Source organism: Otolemur garnettii, unplaced genomic scaffold (genome assembly GCF_000181295.1).
Source record: "Otolemur garnettii isolate 467f Iridium unplaced genomic scaffold, OtoGar3 scaffold00056, whole genome shotgun sequence".
NCBI classification, from domain to species: domain Eukaryota; kingdom Metazoa; phylum Chordata; class Mammalia; order Primates; family Galagidae; genus Otolemur; species Otolemur garnettii.
This window is the reverse complement of record NW_003852451.1, coordinates 3455720-3478625: the sequence shown is the minus strand read 5'-3', so window position 1 is coordinate 3478625 and position 22906 is coordinate 3455720.

The following is a 22906-nucleotide window of genomic DNA, read 5'->3' as shown; positions in this document are numbered from 1 at the left end:
CTGTTTCTGTATTATTTCTAAAGCAAAGAATTATTTGGGCTTTGCTATGTTTGTGTACATTTAATATTTACTATATTAAAGTAGATTAGACCACAACATGGGGGAAATTAATTGTTAGAGATTTCATCATAGCTTCAACTATCCCAAAATCTTAATTCTGACAGACATTTCATTTTTCTAAACTGGACATTCTGCAGAGATAAATGAAGACAGATGGCATCACCTCGAAGCTGGTTATCCTGATGAAAGAGCTCAGGGAGCCACAGCTGTAAGCAACGGTGGCCTTTTGACATCTTACATGTAGACAGGTTTGGGGAGAGGAGAGGCAGCGTGTTAGCCCAGCTGCTCCTCTGATACGAAGGCTGGCAGCATTGCTAGGATTATTTTTTGTCTAAACTCTGCATCCCATTAGTTCTGATACGAAAGGCTGATCTAGTGACTCTAATGTATTCAGGTTTCTGCCTCCGGGAAAAGGTACAATCTTGATTGAGCCAGGTAGAATCCAACACCGTTCCGTCTACATGATCTAAAACCTCAACGCTGATTGTGTCATGTCCTATAGTTTAGGAACCCAGTCGAGTTTGTTATGTCAAGTAATATCTAATCAGCAAAGAGTAAAAATAATGACAGTGGGGCTATCTGAAAAAATAAAAGCAATTTGGGCACCTGTACCTGTCAGGCTATTAATGTGGGGAACGAATGCCCGGGGTTGTTTTCCTGACACTGGATAAACATTCCAGTGGGCAGTGATAAATTGGAATGGGAGAAAAAATCTCTTATCTCTACATAGACTATAAAGCACTTGACAACAGTTCCTACACTCTCTGCATGCAGTCAGATAAAAAGCACACGATTAGTTTCCCTGGGAATCTTACTCTGAGTGCTTTTGCCTCATTCTGAATGAATATTTTTGTTCAGATAGCCAAATGCCGTAGATAACACTTAGAAATAGACTATGTAAAAGACGGTAGCGTTGATGAGAGTGAGGTCGTTGTAGAAAGACTCGGGGAAAGATTCAGGGAGCATAATGGACGTCCTCAGGAATGATTTTAAGGGCCCAGACTGGTACAGGCTTTAAATGCATCAGGGTGGGGATCAAAGGGAGCAGGCAAGTCCCTTCAATGCTGAGGCGATGTGTCATCACCTGCTAGACGAGAACTCACTGGGAAATGAAACCTGAAAGCTAAAGTAAGTAACATATGGGATGTTACAATTAATTATCATTCTACCCATTAGAGTGTGCATGATGAACAAAATGGTGTAATTAAGATTATTTATCAAATGAAAACAGGAAATAAAATACTTATTTGCTGAGTGATATTTTTATCAATGTTACCAATCAAAATATTTGTCCTCTCTCTTTTGCCTAGAAAACAGTAAAAATAATATAACTAGTGCAAGCCTCGGTTTCTTCATCTGTAAAATAGGAGAGTAACAATTGAATAACAAAATGATTGGTCACAATAGTAGGGAGGAGACCAGTTATTAATCTGGGCCCGTGCACGCCTTCCTGCATTCTGAGACCTCGTGGGCAGCACCTGGCTTCCCCTGACACACTCAGGCCTCGCTGAGCTGGTTTGCTCAGTGATCAGGTTGGAGCTACCTTTTACATGAGCCACTAGGAAAGATCTGAGACAGACTCTGTTATGGTCCATCATTTCCCCTTCAGAAACACATGGCAGAGCCCTTCTGACTCACCTACTCGGTCTGCTCCTATGGGCAGCATCATTTGTTTATGTCCATGTGGATTTTATGTTTCATGATTTTTGTGGTCTCTCTCAAAACTGTCATAATGACCCGCTTGAGAAACTAAGACATGAAACCTGTTAGGCTTTTCCTGTCAGAATTTCTGCTGCAGACAACAGGTTTCAAGCATCCCTGTGTTCTAAGAGACACCCAAGCCCTGACGGACAGGTCAAGGATGGGATAGTCAATCTCTGGAGCCACCCCTAGTCTGTGTTCAGGGGACCAATCAGGAAGGACAAAAACCAATGGTGAAGGGGCCATTTGGAGATTGTTTTTAACAGTATAATTACGTCCCCTGCCCCATCAAGGTGAAAGCCGTATTTCTCCTCATTCAAGCCAGGTAAAGGGAAGTGTAGCACTTTCCTGGACAGTTGATAAGATATGGAAGCTGAGAACCTGGCCCTCACTGGGTAGATGGAGCCACCTGACACTGGCAACCAGAGGGCACCTTGTTGCTGGGCTCCCTGCACTCTGCCCAGTGGACCCAGCTGTGCTCCCTCCTACATTCATGATGACAAAACATGTCTCCAGACATCGCAGAGCAGCCCTGGGGCCGGCCTGCCCCCTTTTGACACCACCAGCCATCAACTACATCAGGCACTGCTGAATGGTCACACGCACTGTGGTCAGAGAAGGGACAGAGGTTTGGCAGGACAGGGGTCACTGGTGCCCTGACTGCAGCTGTTGCAGTGGAGGGTTGAAAAGGGAAACTGCTCTGAGTCAGGCTGCAGAGTGAGCAGGAATGAAGGCCTGCGGGTGGGAAATGTGGGCCACTATTTACCAGTGTCTAACTGTGATTACAACAGACAATTGGAGTTTGAGCTGGGAGGGCACTGAGATAAAGGGAGGGGATGTGAGAGCCTGTCTGTGTTCTGACAGGAGGAATGAAGGCAGGAATTCAGGAGAATGAGCATGGACACTCCAGGTGTGGCCCTGGTGTGGGCGATGAAGGACCCTGCAGACCCTGCTGTGTGGGGGCTCCTCTGTGGGGGAGGATGGGTTGCAGTCCTCCCTCCCAATCCCTTCCTCCCCATCTGCACCTGCAGCAGCACAGCATGAGTGTCCTGTGCAAATGCACAGCCAGTTTCTGTAACTAAACATGATGGAAAGTTTGACCACCTTCAAGACCTTTATGGGTCATCCCCCCAGCTCGTGCCATCCCCACTCCCGTTGCTGACACACCTTTGCCCTTTTCCACACACTCCCAGTCCAAGGCCGCGTTACCTCCAGCCCATGTGGATGTTTCTTTGGTTTCCTCGTGAACACTATTGCCTGAGAACTTGACCAGATCCTTATTATAATCCCCCAGTCATACAAAATTTTATCTATAAATTTCTTTCTGCAATAGCAAACTAAACTTAAAGATACTGTGTGAGTTAGATCCTCACGGGCAAGATGAAATCATAGGGTGTTGTATTGGTCAGGGCTCTCCAGAGAAACAAAACCAACAGTGTCAGAGGGAGAGATTTATTTTGAGGCAATGACTCACACACTTATGGAGGCAGTCAGCTACAGCCCCAGAACTGATATTTCATTTAGAGTTCAACATCTGGAAGGGCCAATGTCACAGCTCAAGGCAGACAGGTGGAAAGCATTCCTTCCCATGCAGAAGGGTCAGCTTTTTATCTACCCAGGCCCTGCTGGATAAGGCCCCCACACTGAGGAGAGCCACCTGGGCACACAGTCTACCAATCCAAAGGTTTATCTCATCCAAAACACCTTGAGAGACAAGCTCAGAATAATGCTTGATCAAATGTCTGAGTAGCCTGTGGCCCCGTCAAGTTGACTCACAAAACTACCCATCACATGGGCACAAAGGAGCAAACTGGAATACAAACAGCCTGGAGCTCTGTCACGGGGCCATCTCTGTCCTACTCAGCCATTGGCATTGCTGGCTGAGAGCTTCACCATGTGCAACGGACCAAAGGTTTATGTCTCCCCAAAACAGATGAAATCCTAACCCTCAGGTGATGGTGTCAGGAAGTGGGACCTTTGGGAAATGATTAGGTCATGAAGGTGGAGCCCCTGTGAATGGGATTAGTGCCCTTATGGGATCCCAGAGAGCCCTCTCACCCCTTCTGCCTTGTGAGGACACAGCAAAAGGATGGCTGTCTATGAGCCATGAAGTGGCCCCACCAGATCCAAAACCTGCCAGCAACTTCCCTGATCTTATACTTCCCAGGCTCCAGAACTGGGAGAAATAAATTTCCACTGTTTATTAGCCACCCAGTCTGCTTTTCTGTAGAACAGAAGAGATGGCAGGAAACTGAGTGAATTTGCCTGTTGTTTTTCTCTCCACAAACTATTTACCTATGACAAAACTCTAATGCATTCCTCTGGCACTTTATTGAGAATCACTGCTGTTCTAGACTCCATTCTCTCCATACGATGTTCATCCCTGAGCAGGAAAATTGGAGAATTCTGTCCTCTGGGCTTTCATATTCAGATGGAGGTGGGGTGGCTTAAAGATAGAAAGTAACAAAACCACAACATATTCATATTATAGCATGATAAAAGATGATGAGTGCCGTGAAGAAAAAGATAAATAAAATGTACAGTGGAGGCCGGGTGTGGGGGCTCACACCTGTGATCCCAGAACTCTGGGAGGCTGAGGCGGGAGGATGAGGTGAGCTCAGGAGTTTCAGACCAGCCTGAGCAAAGTGAGACCATGTCTCTACTAAAAATACAAAAACTAGCTGGGCACTGTGGCAGGCACCGGTAGTCTCAGCTACTTAGGAAGCTGAAGCAGGGGGATCACTTGAGCCCAAGAGTCTGAGGTTGCTGTGACCCAGGCTGACATCACAGCTCTCCAGTCTGGGCAATAGACTCAAACAAACAAACAAAAATAATAATAACGACAACAATACAGTGGGTGGATGGGGTGTGTGAGAACCGAGAGAGGAGAGCGAGGTGACTCGGCTGTTTGCTATGAACAACTCATAGAAACCTGTGTAGGCATCTATTACATTTTTCTCATTACTTTTCAGTGAGTGTCAACTATTTGGGGTGGAACATGGGCTGACACAACGTTGCCCTGACTGTCAGATGGCATCCACTATGAGCCACGTTCATCAGAGAAGAAATTCTATAACCTAAATCCATCTAAGGACACTGTGAGGGGTCAATAGAGAAAGGGGCGAAAGTATGTGGTAGGTGGCAAAAGCCGTCTTCAGCTGGGTTAGTACTATATTCGACACCTTATGGATTTCCCGAGAGTCCTTCCCTGGTGGGACACTTCCCCTGCACCCTGCCTTGCCTGGTCCCTGCTGATTTCTGACTTCACATTTGCTTCCTACACTGCTGGAACTGGTTTCAACTTAACTGTCTCCTGACAATCTGTTTGCTATTTCTGTTACTAGAGGAATAATTTATTGTGTTCCATTCCTTTAAATGACGCTTCCAACCTTATGCCTCAGTTTCTAATTTGTCACAAATGCCTTTGGTCTACATTATATTTTAATCCTCATCCCCGGTACCAGCCTCAAATGCTTCCTGACTGGAAGGGACAACATGGCCTCTTGAGCACAGGTGTGGTTTGTGCCACTCCATCTAGTTGAATCAGATCCAAACCACAAAGCTGTTTGAATCCATTTCAGACTTTTTTCTCTAACAGCGAGTGGCACTGAAGGGACTACATCATTCCTTGGTGGCGACATCCTGAACAGACTCACACGATATCCACACAAACAAGGGCTGAGCGCCAGGTGCAGACTGGGCTGCATTTGACGTCTTGGATTCTCATTCAAGAGCTTCTTCTCATCCAAACCTGGCAATAGTTTGGTTCCCTAACCAACTTCCCTTCACTGATTTCCTGGGACAAGAAGCTTCCAAGCCTACTTGTGAGGTTAAAAAAAGGAGGGGCAGGGAATTTCTCCCTGAAAGATGGAGCCTTTGAGATTGGTGAGACCACATTCTCATCTACCATGTTATCCCATATTTCCCACCCCTGCTAGTTTAAAATACTAGTTTAAAATACTGTGTTTCTTTTTCATCACAATACAAGGAAAAAACAGAGCAAAATATATTGAGATTAAGAAAGTCAGTTCTTCAACCTAATCCAAGTTCATCCTGATGAAAGTTTGAACATTTTCAGAGTCCTCTTTCACAAAACTATCAGTCAGCCATCATAACACAAAAGGTGCTAAGAACCGGGAAAGATATTACACATCGTTGTTTCCTTAAGGCTCACAATCCAAGTAAGAGAATAGAGTATGTTTTCATGAAAAGTTACCTTCTCATAAGTAGGGAGACATATGTACCATAACTGAGAGAAAAGCACAGATGACTTCAATGTAAAGTGATTAGTGTAGGGTAAACAGAATGGATGGCAGAGTTTCTGCAGCCTTAAAAGTTAGCTCTGGGTGAATTGATGGAAAAGGGGTGCCCAGATGCGCAGACGGCAGACAGCAGCAGCAGAGTCAGCAGGGCTCAGCGGCTCCTGAACACGGCACGTGGCTGCTGAGGTCACACAGTTAATCAATTCATCCATTCATTCGTTAATCCATTATTGCAATCAATTTTATCGCTCACCATGTTGAAAATTTAACTCATAATACATTAAAAACTTAAATGTAAGATCCCAAACCACAAACCTATCAGAGACACAAGCACGGGGGACAGTTCCCTGACATTGGCCTAGGACAGATTATTTGGATAAAAACCTGAAAAGAATAGGCAATCAAAGCAGACTCACACAAGTGGAGTTATAGCAAAGAAAACAATCAGCCTATGGTCTGGGAGAATGATTTGCAAACTATATATCTGATGTCCAAAATAGATTTTAAAAAACCCCTCAACTTAAAAATAACCCACTTTAAAAGTGGGCAAAACCCCTGAATAGACGGCTCTTAATAGAAGACATACAAATTGGTCAACGGGGCACTGAGAAAATGTTCAAGGTCACTAATGATCAGGGAAATGCAAATCAGAGCTAATATGACAAGATATTACATCTCTCCAGGAGGGATGGCTGTCACAGAAAAGGGAAAAGGTGGCCCTGAGACCGAGGGCAGGAGAACTGACCAACTGCTTGTGGGAAAGTAAGTTAGCACAGCGTGTGGAAGGCAGTCTCTAAGTTCTCCCAAAGTTAAACCAGAACTGCCATGTTATCCAGCAGCCCCACCACTGGATATACATCCAGAGAAAATCAAATCAGTATGATCAAGACATACCTGCACTCCTGGGTATGTGGTAGCACTATTCACAATAGTTGCGACAGGGAATCTGTGCAAATATCCATCAAAGGATTAGTAGATACAGAAAATGTGGTACATACGCACAACAGAGTATCATTCAGCCACAGAAAAACCCTGCAACCCTGTCATCTGTACGTGTAATGTGGGTGAAGCTGAAGGGTGTGGTGTGGGGTGAAATAAGTGAGGCGCAGAAGAAGGCCAAATCCTGCAGCATCTCACCATGGGTGGAGTCCACAATACTGTTCTTATAGAAATGGAGAGCAGCAGTCACCAGAGGACAGAGGACGGGGGAGGACACAGGGTCAGGCTGTTAGAGACTCAGCTGCAGCCAGGAGGAGGGGTGTGTCCTGGGGGCCAGTGCCCAGCACCGTGGCTGGAGTAGCAGCAACATATTACACATTTCAAAATAGCTATAAGAGAAGTTTCTGAATCTTCTCATCACGAAGAAACAATAAATTTTGAAGCAATGAATATTCTAATTACCTCGATTTAACCAGTATGTAATTTATACACTTAACAAAATATGACATTAGACCCCATAAACATGTATAACTATTGTATGTCAATCATACATTTTTTAAAAAAGAAAAAAATCAATTCACCATAAATGCGTAGATGGATGAATCGATGGCTACATTTTTATTTGTATGCCAGCACTACCTTCTCGATTATCATAACTTTGTAGTAAGTCTAGGAAATGGAAAATAAACAAATTTTTCTAGTGAATGTGTTTAATTCAGTTGACACCATGTTGAGTTGGTGCAAGACATGCAGGTGTGAACCATGCAGGAATGATCCCTGCCCTCGGGGAGCTTGCAACTGAGTGGAGGGGACAGAGCTAGACAAGTTTGCTAATTAATAAATCACATGCTGTGTAAAGAGGATGTTGAAAAGGGCAGCAGAGGGTTCTGTAAGATTAAAGGTGGGAGGGGCACCCCATAGACAATTGGGGATCAGCACTCCCAGAGAGGGAACAGCACTCCCAGAGAGGGAACAGCCAATGCAAAGCTCTCTGGGGAGCAGAGAACTCACTGTGCAGGGACCGGGACAGGAGGCTGGGGTGGCCGCACATGGACAGGGACAGGAGCATCTCGGCAGCACAGAGAGGGGCAGTGGGGGGCACAGCCTGCCTTCCTCAGGAAAGGGGCTGTCACAATGTGGGGAAGAGCTTTGTTTTCATTCTCAAAGTACCTGGAACACATCAGAATATTTTAGGCCAGAATGTGACATCTTAAATTCATGTGTCAAAGAGATCATTCACGTTGAAGTGTGAGGAATAGGATGGAGGAGCAGGAAAGGAAGCCGAGAAACCTGTTCTGGGCCTACTGCCAAAGTACAGAGGTGAGACGCTGGCTTTCTGAGGTTCCCGGACAAGTGGCCATAATTTTGGTGTTAGAAGTGATGCTTGACAATGTGCCAGGGCAAGACAAATCCTTTATTCATTCTCTCTCTCTCTCTTCCTAAAATGAAATCTCTGACTACGTTTGCAGGCACAGAGGAAGAATAGGTGGTGAGGAAATGCTGCGATGAAAGTCGCAAGGAGGGGCTGAAAGAATAAGATCTTGAAGGAGGCAGAGATGCCGGTGGGGAGGTCACATCTTTGGACCGAGGGTGTCTGTACTTTCAGAGGGCTGAGGGAGACAGACAAATGGCTGAGGGAAGAAAGCGTGAGGTCGTGGTAGACCCAGGAATAAGCTCCATCCTGTCCTGTCATGACACTTCTCTGCATTTCTCAGCCAGCACTGGGATGGCCCAAGAGGAGGGGGCGACTTGCTGGAGGTTGATGCACCAGGACCGTTCATGATTTGGAGAGGGTGATGGAACCAGAGTGGAGCAGAGCTCAGAAACAAGGAGCACTGCTTAGGAATCATGCTGGGATAACTTTCCAGAGGCACCAAGAAGAGCCAAGAGCCGAAGATCCCTTCTCCTTCCCCACCACAGCCAAAAAGGTGGAAAGGATTCTCCTCATAGGAAGGACACTCCACAAAGTGGCATCAGCGTGGCCTGGCGAGTTTTGGATTGGGAGAGGAGCTGCAGACTAGGAGGAGGCTCCAAGTTGGCTCTTCCACTAGGAGGATGTGAGGAGCAGAGCTTCTGCCCCAATAATTGGGGGAGAAGGGGAATTCAGAGATTTGGAAATAAAGTATTGTTAACTGGAGGGCTTCTATAAGTAACAGGAGAATTTAGCTACTGGAGTGTATGAAGTTGACCAGCCCTAAATTCCCCTTGCAAAGTTGCCATAATTGTCTAGGGAGGACTCTGGGGTGGGCAGCAGTCGGTCAGTCAGCAAGAAAGAAAAGAAGGTGGAAAAGCAGATGCTTCCTGTCCCACCCCAGAGCTGAGCCACCGTCGTTCCCAGCACCTGTGTTCTTCTGAGTTCTCTCTCTCCTCAGTTCTCCAAGCCCTGTTTGCCTACATTTCTGTCCCCACTTTCCTAGATCCTATAGAGGAACCAGCACACCTCTGTGGAGAGAAGCCAGGTCTCCAAGTCCTCATTGATGGGCCACTGCTGGAGAAAAATGACACATTTGTGACTCAATTACCTTTCCTTACCCTGAAACTACAGTGATTTGAGGGAAAGGGGGTTTTACTACAGCTTTAGCTGATGACCACTCTCAGTAAGGGCAAAATAAATCAATCCCAAGCAAAAAACAAAAATCTTGCTGGATAGTTTGGGCGTGTCACATCCTCCAAGTGAGGTTTTCAGCGTCAGAGTACCGTTTCAGCCTAATTGTTCTTTGCTTAAATATTCTGCAGTCTCTTTAGAGCTTAGTCATTCTTATAATGTTGCCATTTCATCTTCATTCAGTCTAAAACTGTGGCTACTCTGAAACGTTACAAGGTAGGGACAACTCAGAATGCTGGGCAGGCGGTGTGGTGGTTTTGGCGGTATGTGGCTCTATTAAATAAAGTCAATTTAGTACTGGATAAAGGAAAAGACTAAATTAGACTCAGGGTTGGCAGAAATAGTCTCCCATCTGGCAGTGTAATTACATACTACCTTGACCTAGCAGTCCTTGCTGTTCTGAGCACTAAGATTCCTTTGGAGTGGGGGGGGGGGGAGTGAATCAAGGTTTAGAAAATACACGATTTAGAATTTCTTCTGTAGCATTTTGAGAAATCAGTTATATAATTTTTGTTCTAATACAGCCCTTTTCTTTATAATTAAATGAAACGTCAGCCTCCTCATGAGCGTGAGCACTTTACAGCCGGATAAACAGATGAGGTCTGCACGCCCGTTTCCACCCATGACATCAGACCTATTTCAACTAGGTCACTGATTCATACCCTCTCTGGCGTCCTCAGTCCTGAGGGTTTTTTCCTTCTTTTAAAGGGTCAGTCTTAGTTGGTGCTGACGTGCGGCATTTTCAAAGACGCAAAATGGTCTTTATTACAACCCCGACTTCACCTTCTGTGCCAGCAGGAAATTTTATACAGCTCTCAGCTCCGGGGTTAGAGCGGCGCCAGGAAGCCGGGTTCGGACACGGTGCGATGCTGCCCCCTACCGGCAAGGTGTGTCCTGTCCCCTCCGCCTGTCAGTTATTTTTCCTGTTGTCACACTCAGCCTTTCCTTTAATTCCATAAAGAGTTAGGTTTCCTCTTTATGTTTTAAAACTTCAACGAGCTGGACTTAGAATCAAATGAAATCCCATTTGAATCTCTGCGAGTTAAACTGTAAGGCCTTGCCCCTGAGGGGTGAAATCACGGCGGCAAGACAGTGTCCTCCTTACTGTCAAATGAGAGGCTAACAATTACCCAGGGTGTCCGCAGCCCCGCCCTGCATGGCCCCCCACCCTGGCTGCCTCGCCTGGCTCTCTTGGTCTCCAGAATGTCCCAACCATCACCAGACCCTGAACTAAACCTTTCCACTCACCTCAGAGGGTACCAAGCTCCCAGGCAACCAAATAAATAGATTGCTTTTAAACAGAAAATGACACTGATTGTCACTAAATATAACAAGTGCCTTATGTACATTTCATTGGAACAGCAAGCTCAAATTAGCCTGTCAGAATCTCACTATTCCTGATGCCAGCATGTCAAGTGACACAATTAGCTCAAGAGAATAAAGAAAAGGCTTGTCAGAGTCCTCAGAGCGTCTCTTTTCCGAGTTCCACCCCTTTGCACAGTGCCTGATTTAATTCAAATTCATTTCATGGTTGAAGGTGTGTGTGTAAGCAAGTGCATGTGAGCGCGCACATGTGTGTAAGCGGGTGCATGTGTGTGTGTGCAGGTGTAAGCAGGTGCGTGTGTGTGTGTAAGCAGGTGCATGTGTGTGTGTGCGTGCATGTGTGTGTGCATGTGTAAGCAGGTGCGTGTGTGTAAGCGGGTGCATGTGTGTGTGTGTGTGTATGTGTGTGTGCACGTGTAAGCAGGTGCGTGTGTGTAAGCAGGTGCGTGTGTGTGTGCATGCATGTGTGTGTACATGTGTAAGCAGGTGCGTGTGTGTGTGTAAGCAGGTGTATGTGTGTATGCATGTGTAAGCAGGTGCATGTGTGTAAGCAGGTGTATGTGTGTGTGTGCGTGTATATGTGTGTGTGCATGTGTAAGCAGGTGCGTGTGTGTAAGCGGGTGCATGTGTGTGTGTGCGTGTATATGTGTGTGTGCACGTGTAAGCAGGTGCGTGTGTGCACGCACGTGTGTGTAAGCAGGTGCGTGTGTGCGTGCGGGCATGTGTGCGTGCATGTGTAAGCAGGTGTGTGTGCATGTAAGCTGGTGTGTGCATGAGTGCATGTATGCGTGTGTATGTGTGCGCTCTTACCTTTCAAACTTCAAAGCATTCATACAGGGAAGAATTTGAGTAAAATCAGTATATTTTTTATAAGTCCCCAAATACTTTTTTTCCCCTTTTACTTCCCTCTGCAAATAAGAACTTATCAAAGGCCGAGTACTAGTCCTTCGAGAGATTAAGAAAGTATGCTGAGAAAAATGTAAAATTCATATGCACACTGGAAAGTTCAAAGTTTTAGGAATACTGACCCCGCACGGCTAAATATCCACCAAATCTGGAGGCTTCAGGACTATCGAGAGCAAGTTCTCAGACCGCAAGAAAACAGAACCATATTTGTGTTCAATGCTGAATCAGACTAAGGGTCGCTTGGGCCCCTCGTCTTGCCTCCAGCGATCCTTAGTGTGATATTTGATCCTTTAGAGAGCAACTTAAACAGGCGCTCCTCCCAGAGGAACTCCTGGATAAAACAAACCCACACAGGTAGGGGACTGTTTTGAGAATGAAATGCACACCCCGCCTGCAATGAGAATGGGAACTGCTGCAGATTCCTCCCCTGAGGAGCGTGGCCAGAGCTCTTCCGGGGATGAACACCGAAGATGCACGTGGGGCCGGCAGAGCGCAGGCCTGGAAGGGGGGAGTTCAGGGCTGAGACGCAGAGAACAGGGAGGGCTCACCGGCCTCCCCAAACCCTCCTGTCCTTCCCCTGTGGGTCCCTGGCTCTGGACCTCAAAACCCCAGCGCAGCCCTGGACCCTCTCTGAGGGGTTGCTGTGGAGGCAGAGAAACCCTATATTCTGAATATAGGATTTGAATAAAAATTAGCAAGTATAATCTAATCTGCTTGGTTGTTTTTTGTTGTTTTTTTTTTAATTTTCGAGAGAAAAAATAAATAAATGTGCCTATTTCCTCCCAATTTCCCTAACCCAGCATGAAAGGGAGTCTGCTAGGCTTCTGTTGCTCCGCAGCCCTGGGGCTGGGAGACCTGGCCTCCTCACCGCTTTCAACCTGACCCCACAGCAGGCTTGTGTCACCCGGTCCAGCGTTGGCCTCAGCACTTACAGAGGAGAGTAACACAGCAGGTGACTCAAGGCCACAGAGATGCAGGGCCCAGCAGGTAACACCCGCCTGAGAAGGCCCGAGAGGGGCTACCGGCAGGCCTGTCCCCAGGCTTCCAGAGGGTGCCCAGAGCCGGGCAGTCTGGATGGTCGGTCACTCTCAGACGGTCTGCAGGGCGCTGGCGCCCCAGAAGCATTACCTGTCCTCGGGGCGGGATGGAGTGCAGCGTCCTCACGCCTTCACACAGCAAATCCTGCGCAGCAGGGCAGCAGGTGTGGCCCAGAGAGGCTAAAACCTAAGGCGCACGTTCAGGGGCTGTTGAGAATCACAGCAAGAAGAAATACCAGCTTCCGCCCTGCCCTCTGAGGGGAGTCCCGGCCCGAACGTGGCTTTACGTGACCAGCGTGCCTCAAACGCATTGAGAAAATAACTCTGAAACTAGGTATGAACGTTATTAGTTGTGCATACTTGCTTTAAAAATAAAAATCGTGAGCGGCACACATACACACAGAAAGGAGCGCAGAACTCAGAGCCCTCATTTGGTCTGGGAGCAAATCAGCCTACGGGTCCACCGGCCGTGAACAGCCGCTGCTCCGGAGACTGGGACCGCCGACTCACAGCCCTGCAGGCCACGGAGCCCGCCAAGTGCCAGCCCGGACCGACTAGGGGGTAGTAAAATGGGGCATCACCGTGCAAAATGTCTGAAATTATCATTAGTTCCTGTTTGGGGGAGACAGTCCGTATCCTCTAGTATATTTCTTTACTTGCTGTCCTTGGTTTTGATTTGTACTTTTAAATGGTTTTGTTGGGATATACTTGACATCCGGGACACTGCACAAGGTTAAGCTCCGCGCTCTGCTAATTCTGCCGCGTTTGTAGCGCACAGTGGAGATGTGGGTCTGCGGGCCGGGGAGGGAGTTCTCCCCTCGGAGCCCCTGCAGCCCTTCCACCGCACCCCTCCCCAGCACAGTGCCAGTCCGTCTTCAGCTGTTAGAGGTAGGTCTGCACTCTCCAGAGCTGTATGTCAATGAAACACTGCGGGATTTATACTGGGTTTTGTTCAGCTTCTTTAATTCAGCACAGGTATTACGAGATTCTTCCATTCTGTATTTCTTTCCATTGTTGAGTGGTATTCCAGCGCGTGGCTGTTCGTATTTTATTTATCCATCCACTCATCTACTAATGGATAGTTGGGTTATTTTCCCAGTGGGAGAATATTGCAGAGGAAGATGCCACAAACATTTACCTAGGAATACCAGTTCGTGTAGACGTGCACTTCCGTTTCTCCTTAGCAAATGCTTAGGACAGGATGCCTCCCGGGGAAGGCCCTGCGAACATCTGTGACATCTCTGAGGAGCCGTCAGCTCCTTCTGCTCGCTGTCCCTCCACGCAGTGTGAGTGTCCCAGGCCTCCACCTCCTGGCCCGCAGCTGTCGTGGCTATTCCCCCCCTTTAGACTTCCTGATCTTGTGTGTTAATCCCCAAAGCCTAGCGGTGCTGAGCATCTTCTCAGGCGCATACTTGCCATGCTTTCATTGATTTTTCTTATTGATCAATGTCATAATCACCTTTTAATAACATTTCTGGCTTCGCTATCACAATTGGTCATTTATTGGCTTATAAACCCAAGGAGTGATTTACTTAGGGAACACACAGCATGTGGTTAATAGTAAATCAATCGTAAGACAACCTTTCTTGGTAAAATATAACCAAAATAAATTTTTGAAGTTTTATATCCAAATATACTTGACAGAAAAATTTTATATAAATCAATTTATTTAGAAAAGAAAAAGTAGTGCTTTCATTTGAGAAACATGTTTTTTAATGAAAGTTTAAATTCAATGAACATTATTTTTAAGTCATTTGATAGGAGAGTTGAGCAACCCCATTGCACTTCACCTTAAAACTTGTTTTTTTAAGTGTAGTCTCTAAGAAGTTTGAGAGGGTTTAGTACAGATTTTGAAAACAGGTGTTTGTCAGTATTCATGCTTTCTCTCACGGCAGTTGCCATTTTTACAACACTTAAATAAGCATTTTTACACTTCTTATTAAAGTTGGTATCTTTGAGGGCTAATTTGATCAGAATGTAAAAGAATAAATAAGCAAATAGCCCCAGATAAACATTTGAATATGCAAATCTCATGTAGATCCACGCATGGGCCAGTGAGAGGAGGAGAAGGAAATGTGTTCTTTTTAAAAATTTCATTATAGATCTGTAAATCCAGTAGATGACACTTGACACATTTAAAATTTCCTACTAGAGGATTATGCCATAAACAGAAATACCTTTTCTCCAGCCACGCAGAAAATGAACTAACGTTCCTAATTGTGAAATATCCCAGTTACACTGCTAATCTACCAAGCAGAGCAGTCACCATTCTGGGACCTGACTTTTACCTTTTCATCAGCCAACCAGCTGTTGTTTCTCTCATCTAAACATGCCCCCCTAATTTCTGAAATTTAAACAAATAAAATAAGCATTCATTGGAAATTTTTTTGAAAAAAAAGTAAGTGTGCATTGAGATGTTCATTTACTATGGCTGAAAGCTTTCATTATACAATGCAAAATTTTCTGGCAAACTAGATAAATGAATTGTTCACAAATAAAACAAAGAGTGTTTACAGCAAAGCCTCGAGGGTACGAAAGCCTGGAATTGGGTGAAAGGAGTTGGGAGACACCAGAAGAGGTGTGGAGAGTGGAAGAGAGGTTAGTTAGGTGGAAACACATCTGTGGGAGGAGAGGCAGGAGTAACAGAGTCCACGTGTATTTTGAAAGTCGGGCCCACTGAACGGTAAAGAGCCATCTTCACCCCGGCCCCGTGTTAGAGGGTCCTCCCTGCCACAGCCTGCTCAGCCACACGCTGGGCACAGCTCTCCAAAGCCAGTTCTCAGCGAGAGCTTTGTCTGCACAGCCAGACCCTTCCAGGGCTATCCCATGAACCAGCTCTATTCTAGAAATTACCAATGGCATGTGATAACAAGATAGTTTCCTAAAATGGAATGAAATAAAATGCACAAACAATACACCATGACTAAACATTAATTAGATGTAAATGAAATGTGTTAATATCAGCATGAATGCTTTAGGTGATGCCAGGACACATCATTATACATATTAAATTGCTTTGTAGACAATTATGCCTGGTCTAGTTAAGGAAATAAAATAAAATACTTTTTTGCCATTAGGTTAAATAATTTAAAGATATAATTAATGTTTCGGTAGGACAAGTACAAAATTCCTTTAAAATATACTAATATGCTAGGAAGACCATCAGGAAGCTAAATATGTGATTGTGTACAGCAGTGAGTTTTAATAGTTGAATCCACTTTCTTTGACATCTTTAATTTGATGGAGTTTTGTTTTTAGATTCACCTCACAAATGCTGAATGTTTAAGTTTTGATTTCCCGACCTCGTACGCTATTTGCGTCTAATTCTGGCTAACATTTTTGTTTGTGTCTCCCTGCTAGAGGTCTGTCTGCTGGTTGAGATAGACAGACATAAAGATCTAGGTACAGAGATGACTATGCCTTGTGCATTAGACTGATTGTATACAGTGCTCATACGCGTGCACAGGTGGTTGGTCAATTATGACACGTTCATGACCAAAGTTCCAGCATCCAATACCAGTTGTTTCCTACAGGAATAAAAAGGAAAAAATACAAGTCAGAGGGCTGAAGGGCCATGTCCTGGTCCCTTTCCAGCTGTGCTCCTGGCCCTGCATAGCCTTCTGCCTCTCCATCAGCTGTGCCCTGAGGCTCCTCATGCCCAGCGATGCCCCTTGCTGATTCACTCTGTCCACAGCAGGTTACTTTCTCAAGTCAGTGGGGATATAACTCTAGACAGCATCTGATCCTGGTGTCATTTGCGGGAGCTGCTCTGCAACCTTGGAATATCTACACATCATACTCTTAACTTCCACATCATTTCTCCAGGCTCCAGATTTCTTAATTGTAAGAAACACCAACTTGGGCTCCACCTCCCTCCATTGCCCCAGAGCCCCGAGAACCAATTCTGTCCAGAGGGGTTGTGAGGAGGGAAGCCAGCTGGGCTCAGACCTAAAGCATGTTGTGTTGTTGGTGCCTCTACCCTGCTGGGGCCGGGTCTGGCTAGCAGTTGTCAGTCTGGGATGATCCTCAGTGACCAGGTGACCCTGTAGGATGAAAGCCACATCACTCAAGACCCTCATCCTGAGTTCTCACCAGTGGAGCCCAGCTCCACTGCTGGTCACAGGCAGAGCTTTCCTGGGCCAGATGGTCAGAGCCAGCCCTAGCGGCAACACGTCATGCAGCCAAAGCCAGTTTTTCTTCCCTCTCTGGCCACCACCCTCCAACGGGGAACATCTTCTCTTTTAAATCCTCAAAGACCAAAGTATTTGGCTGCACACCTGTCCACAGACAATTGAAACACTTGCCTCACCTTTCCCTTCTGGAAAATTCTACCTCTGCAATTGGCAGGTACACACCAGGGCCAAGTGTTCTCTTGGTCAAGGTAAGAAAAATACCAGTTTGAGCTGTGGGAGGGCCTCCCACTACCTTAGCAGGGTTTCAGATACAACTGATGCCATGTTTAGCCGCCATTGTTTCAGATAGTTCACTTGTGACTTGTTGCTTAAAACGTCATAAAATACAGAACCGTTAGGAAGTCTGAGGTCTGTAAAGATCTCTCCCAGGGAAAACGCACCCTCAGAATTCCTTCCACAAATCACGGCCCTGCTGTTCTGAGAAGCCTTGTTTGTATTTTTTTGTTGTTGGTGGTGGTGACACAGACACTTCTTGCTTGAATTACAATTTTTCCTCCTAGGCGTTCTGTGGAGCCACGCTCTGCAAGACGCCCACTTTCAGCTGCAGAAGCCGGGGTAGACCCGTGGCCACAGCCTTACTTTCGCCGCTGCCATTTAAACCCTGCCTCCCTGTTGCATGTGGCTGGAACTGGACAGCCACTCGCCGGGGTAGGGGCAGCTCCCTGTCCTGGAGCCAGCAGGAGAATAAGGCCCCACTGTGGTCCCCTGGTCCTTCCGCTGCCCTCCCCTCTCCTCCGGGTAGCAGCAGGTGTGAAGGAGAGGATCTGGGAGCAGCAAGCGGTGGCAATGCAGGCGTCCGGGACAGCGGCTCAGTTAGGACGGAGCCCTCGCCCCACCTGCAGGGACCTGGGACAACAGCAGCTCAGTGTGTCCCGAACAGGCCTGCACTGCGGCTCCCAGGAGCCTCCTCCGGGAAAAGCGAAGTGTCTGCGCTGCAGCTGGCGGGCAGTGTCGGCGCTGGCCTGGCGACGTGGCGTCTGCAGGGATTGGGAACCAGGCCGGCGACAGCTCTGCGCTCAGATCGCCCCGGGCGGGGAGTGAGCTGCCCCTGCGTCCACCGCTCAGGGCGGGACACAGTGAGCTGGCCCCGGGTCCACCGCTCAGGGCGGGACACAGTGAGCTGCCCCCACGTCCACCGCTCAGGGCCGGACACTGAGAACGCACATCGCTGGTCCCGGCCGCCGCGCGCTCGCAGAGCGGACAGCCCTGCCACCCTGTGGCCGGTACCAAGAAACAGTCCCTTTTCGGAAAGGAAGTGCAAAGCCTCATCTTCACCTTGGGGGTGCCATTGTCCATATTTGAAGTGAATGTTCCTTAGAGCCAGAATTCCGCCGGAGGTCAGGCGCCTTTATTCTAGGGCTGAGCCCTACTTCTAAGATGGGACCCTCCTGCTATAGCTGCTGACTGCCACAGTGTTCAGAAGGCCTTTTACTCCGCTGCAGAGACTTGACTGCCCCCGAGGGAGTTCCGAGGAGCGCATTGTACTGACTAGCAAGGCTCAGAGTTCCCTAAGTACATTCCTGGAGTTCGTTTTCTGCAAAGCACTCAACCCTTGTGCCCTCTCTCCTGCCAGTTTCAGCAGCTCCCACCTGCTGATGGCATCCTCTTCAGCTCAGTCGGGCCACTGACATACAACCTCCTTCTCTGATCTGAGGACCACATCCTCGTTCCCTCCTCTCACGGCGCACAATGCTGTTTAATGTCTAAATGCAGTTGTTTCATTATTTCGTTCAGTTTTTCATAGCAGGGGGATAAATCTAATCTAAGACAACCCATCAGTTGATAAAATTAGAAAGTCCCAGGAAGTTATCTTTTAATATTCAGCGACAGCCATCTTGAATGAGCTCCCCCAGGCTGCTATAACAGACCACCATGATCTTGACGGCTTAAAACAATAGCAATTTATTCTTTCACGGTTTGCAAACCAGAGTCTGAAATCAAAGTGTTGGAGAGACTATATTCTCTAAAGAGTTTGTAGGAGAGCATCTCCTGTTTGCCCTTCCAGAGCTGGCATTCCATGACCTGTGACCACATCACAGGGGAAAGGGTTTGAAAACCAGACGCCGCTGACTTACAACATGGAAACAGAAGCCCAGAAAGATGAGGTAGACACTCTCCTCTGGAAAGCAAAGGAAAGGTCCAGATTCTCAGGCCTCACGCTTGGAGACTCTGATTCAGTGTCTGTAGACTAGGATCAGGGAATCAGAAGTTTTCAAAATCCAAAAAGATCCCAGTGCAGGTGACCAGTGGAAAGCACTGAGAAACAGCATTCAGAGACCGCTCACCTGATCAGCAAGTGAGGTGAACAACAAAGTCCACAAACCAAAGGAACATGGCATGAGATGAGGCCATTAAGTTCGGGAACTCCTAGAACAAGAACTGCGTACCCCAATACCACGATGGTCACCTGCAGAGTATCCCCCTAGGGAACTGTGCACTGACAACAGCGCCTTGTCCTTGAAGGACGTTTTCTAGGACAAGTTCGTGAACATATTGTCAGACCTCAGAGGAAGACAGCTCCAGTGGCTATCCCAGAAAAAGTTCCAAAATGGCTTTGAAGGGTGGACTAGGCACTAGTGATGGTGCACAGCTTCCCGAGGGGAGGACTTCAAAGGTGACCATAGTGATATTCAGCAATGAGCTATGTAGCACCTTTTCTAGAATAAGTTTAAGAGCTTAACTGTCCCACCTTGTATAACCTCCAAACAGAAGGCTTATTAAATCTGCAAATCTAGTATCAGTTCTCCTAGGTCTTGGTAACTTTTATTGGACTCAAACAGCAGGAACTGACATAGCATCCTCTGTAGCTCTTAATTCCAGCCTTCCTGGTAACAGAGTCACCACATGTTTCTGCTTGAGTTCACACTGAGATGGATCTCAGCTTTCTCCCAAGCTTGTCTCTCTAGCAAGCTGGTCATGATGAAAATCTACTGGCCCACATGAGAGGGTCTTCAGAATCTCTGAGTTCACCAGGACATTAAACCCTAGAATACCAGTTTTCTTGCACTCTCCTAATACAAATTCCCACCTTTATGCTAACAGAGTTCCCTACAAATGAACATACCCTCTGAGGTTTCCTACTGATGACAACTATAAAGTTGCCCCCAACACTTATCCTGAATGAAAACTTCACAGAAAATAGGTTCAGATATTCTGATAGCTTCAAAGAGAATTGTGAATTCCCTGTGTGACATCTTTAAGAGTCATTCCATTGTGGTTGTGGAAATCACACTCAGAATTAGGAAAATAAAGCGTTTATTATGCTCCTGGGTCCTGGAGAGGGAGGCATGGCCCCACCTCCTACAGGGCCATGTGGGGAGGGGTTCCAAGGAGGGGGCTTCACTGAGCAGGTGGGGAACCCAGAGAGTGGACCCCTGAGCAAGTGCCTTTATTGGAAGTCAGGGTAGAACATGACAGCATGAAGCATGAGGGGATTTCAGTGGTGCTCTTGAATGTCACTGAGTCTCAGTCACAGGACAAGGAGAGGGAGTTGAGGCCAGCACCGGACCACACTGCCCCGGTGCACCCATCCTGAGCCTGGGGTGTGGGGATGTTGAAGCATCAGGAAAGTAGGAAGATTTTTAAATTTACAACACAAGCAGAGACAAATGAAATGTGCAGGGTGCTTAATTTAGTAACTTGTTATAGAAACCATTTTGTTCTTCAGTACTCTATAGATCAATAGGAAATGGGGGCAATTTGAACCTGGTGTGCAGTGAGGTCTGAAATGGTTAGGGTATAATAGGCACACAAACCGTTAGATGACCGACATTTTTAGCTAAGCAACTGCTTGGCAATGATTTTCACTTCTGTGTTCTCTGAGCCAAACCATCAATCAATGCAATCAATCTAAATAAATAAAAAAGTCAAACTGATTAGAGAGAAAACCCCTGGTAAAGACTAAAGTTTCCATTGAACAAGTTAAAAATTATAAAAACATGAAGAAATTAATGTTACAAAGGCTAATGTGCTAAGTGATGTAACAACTCTTTTACCCATGAAATGAAATAAAAAGCATATGAAAAATTTAGTCTGGAATCCTGTCACTGGCTTTAGAATGTAAATACCTTGAGGATACAAACCGAACCTTATTCGTGACCATCTGCCACATACAGATGGGTTTTAATAAGTATTTGAAAAATTCCAGAGGAATTGACTTAGGTTTTTTTCTTTAATAGAAAGACCCAAGTTTTTAATAAAATTGTCTTATTATCATAGAAAGATAATATAAAGAATCTGCTATTATTAAAATGAGTTGCTAAGTGAAATTAATATTTCTGCTGAATTCTTTAAACTCCTAATGTGACAGAACTGATATCAACAAATATGCCCACCTATTCATTCATGTCTGTATACTGTGCTCTGTGAACTCACAAGACTTAAGCCATTTAAATAAGAAACCATCGCTGTTTCGAAGGTCAGCAGTTACCTGAGAGGAGCCCTGCCAGCACACCCTGTAGTTTACACACATTTCAATGTCACCCGCAGACACCGGAGGTCTTTGAATCCTCTGTTCTCACCCATCCCGGGCGGTACTTTCTATTATCCATTCCATCCAGTTGGGCCACCAGTGGGTGACCACCAATGTTTCACACACAAAACTGAACAGAAAGTGGGATGTGAGATGAATATTTCACCCTTTCACTGTAAAGATTTCTCTGTGTCCTGCAGTTTCTCTGTCGAAAGTCTTGAGTGAAAAATGATGAGTGTGAATGGAAAGTCAAACACTTGAAGCAATCGCAAATGACGAACTATGAGAATAAAAACGTCCAGTGGGAAGCAGGGGGCAGCAGCATGGCTGGGTGGGGTGGGGACGAAGACACATCAGCAAAGAGCAAAAGAGCCACGGCCGCAGCGCCGAGCCACCTGTACAAGTAATGACCTGTCCAGGCCAGGCTGGGCTCGCACTGCAGGTCAGGCCCCCATCCCAGGGGCTGTATCGCAAACCTGATGCACGGGTTCAAAGGCCATGTAGCCATCAAAGATACAACCAGTTCTCAACACATTAATTCCAAAGCAGTACTAGATAATATTTAGATTTCTGCATGATTCGAAACACCTGTCAAGATTATCCAACACCTCAAAATTATCTTTGTGACAATTGATCTATTGACAAAGTATATCAGAAGCCATTAGTACAGATTTACAACTGGATGCAGGAGGGCTGTCTGGAAAGTACCCAGCCACGGTGTCTCTGTTTTTCACGGCTCATGGCTGGATACCCTGTGGACAGCTCAGAAGACAGGAAAAAAGGAGTTTCGCTTCTTCCTGGGATACAGAAAGTTGGAAAATGTTCTTCTCATCCTAGCTACAAGATAACGCAAGATAACTTCAAAAACACAGCTTGCTTTCTCTTAACTCATCTGAGATTTTAGCTCACAGAGTAAGCAAGTACCCCAAACTCTAAGGACGAACATGCCCCACTCACCTGCAGAAGAGGGAGGAGGAAGGGACCATGGAAACCATCCTGCGGATGGGAAGAGCTGACCAAACATTGGAAACGTTCCTGAAGGTCCTGTGTGGACAAGCCGGAGAATGAAGGCCCCTGACAGGCGCTGCTGTAGGTGCTCGTGTTCGGTGCTCACAGAAAGATGGAGGCCAGGATGGGAACACGCTCTGAGAGGGGCTCAGAGGAAGGGGTCTGGTGGTGGGGCTGGGAGGAGAGGGCAGCCCCTGGACCCTCCTGTGCTTCACGGAGGAGAAAGCCCAGGTCTGACCACTACACTTACAATGCTCTTGACAGGTGCAATGCGCTGGGGAGAGTGGGAAAGACACAAGGCTCTCTGTCCCAGGGAGAGTGAAGGGAAGACGCTGGGGTCCAGGACCCAGAGAGATACAGTGCATATCTCCTACCACAGGGGAGAAAGAGGTAATCTCGAC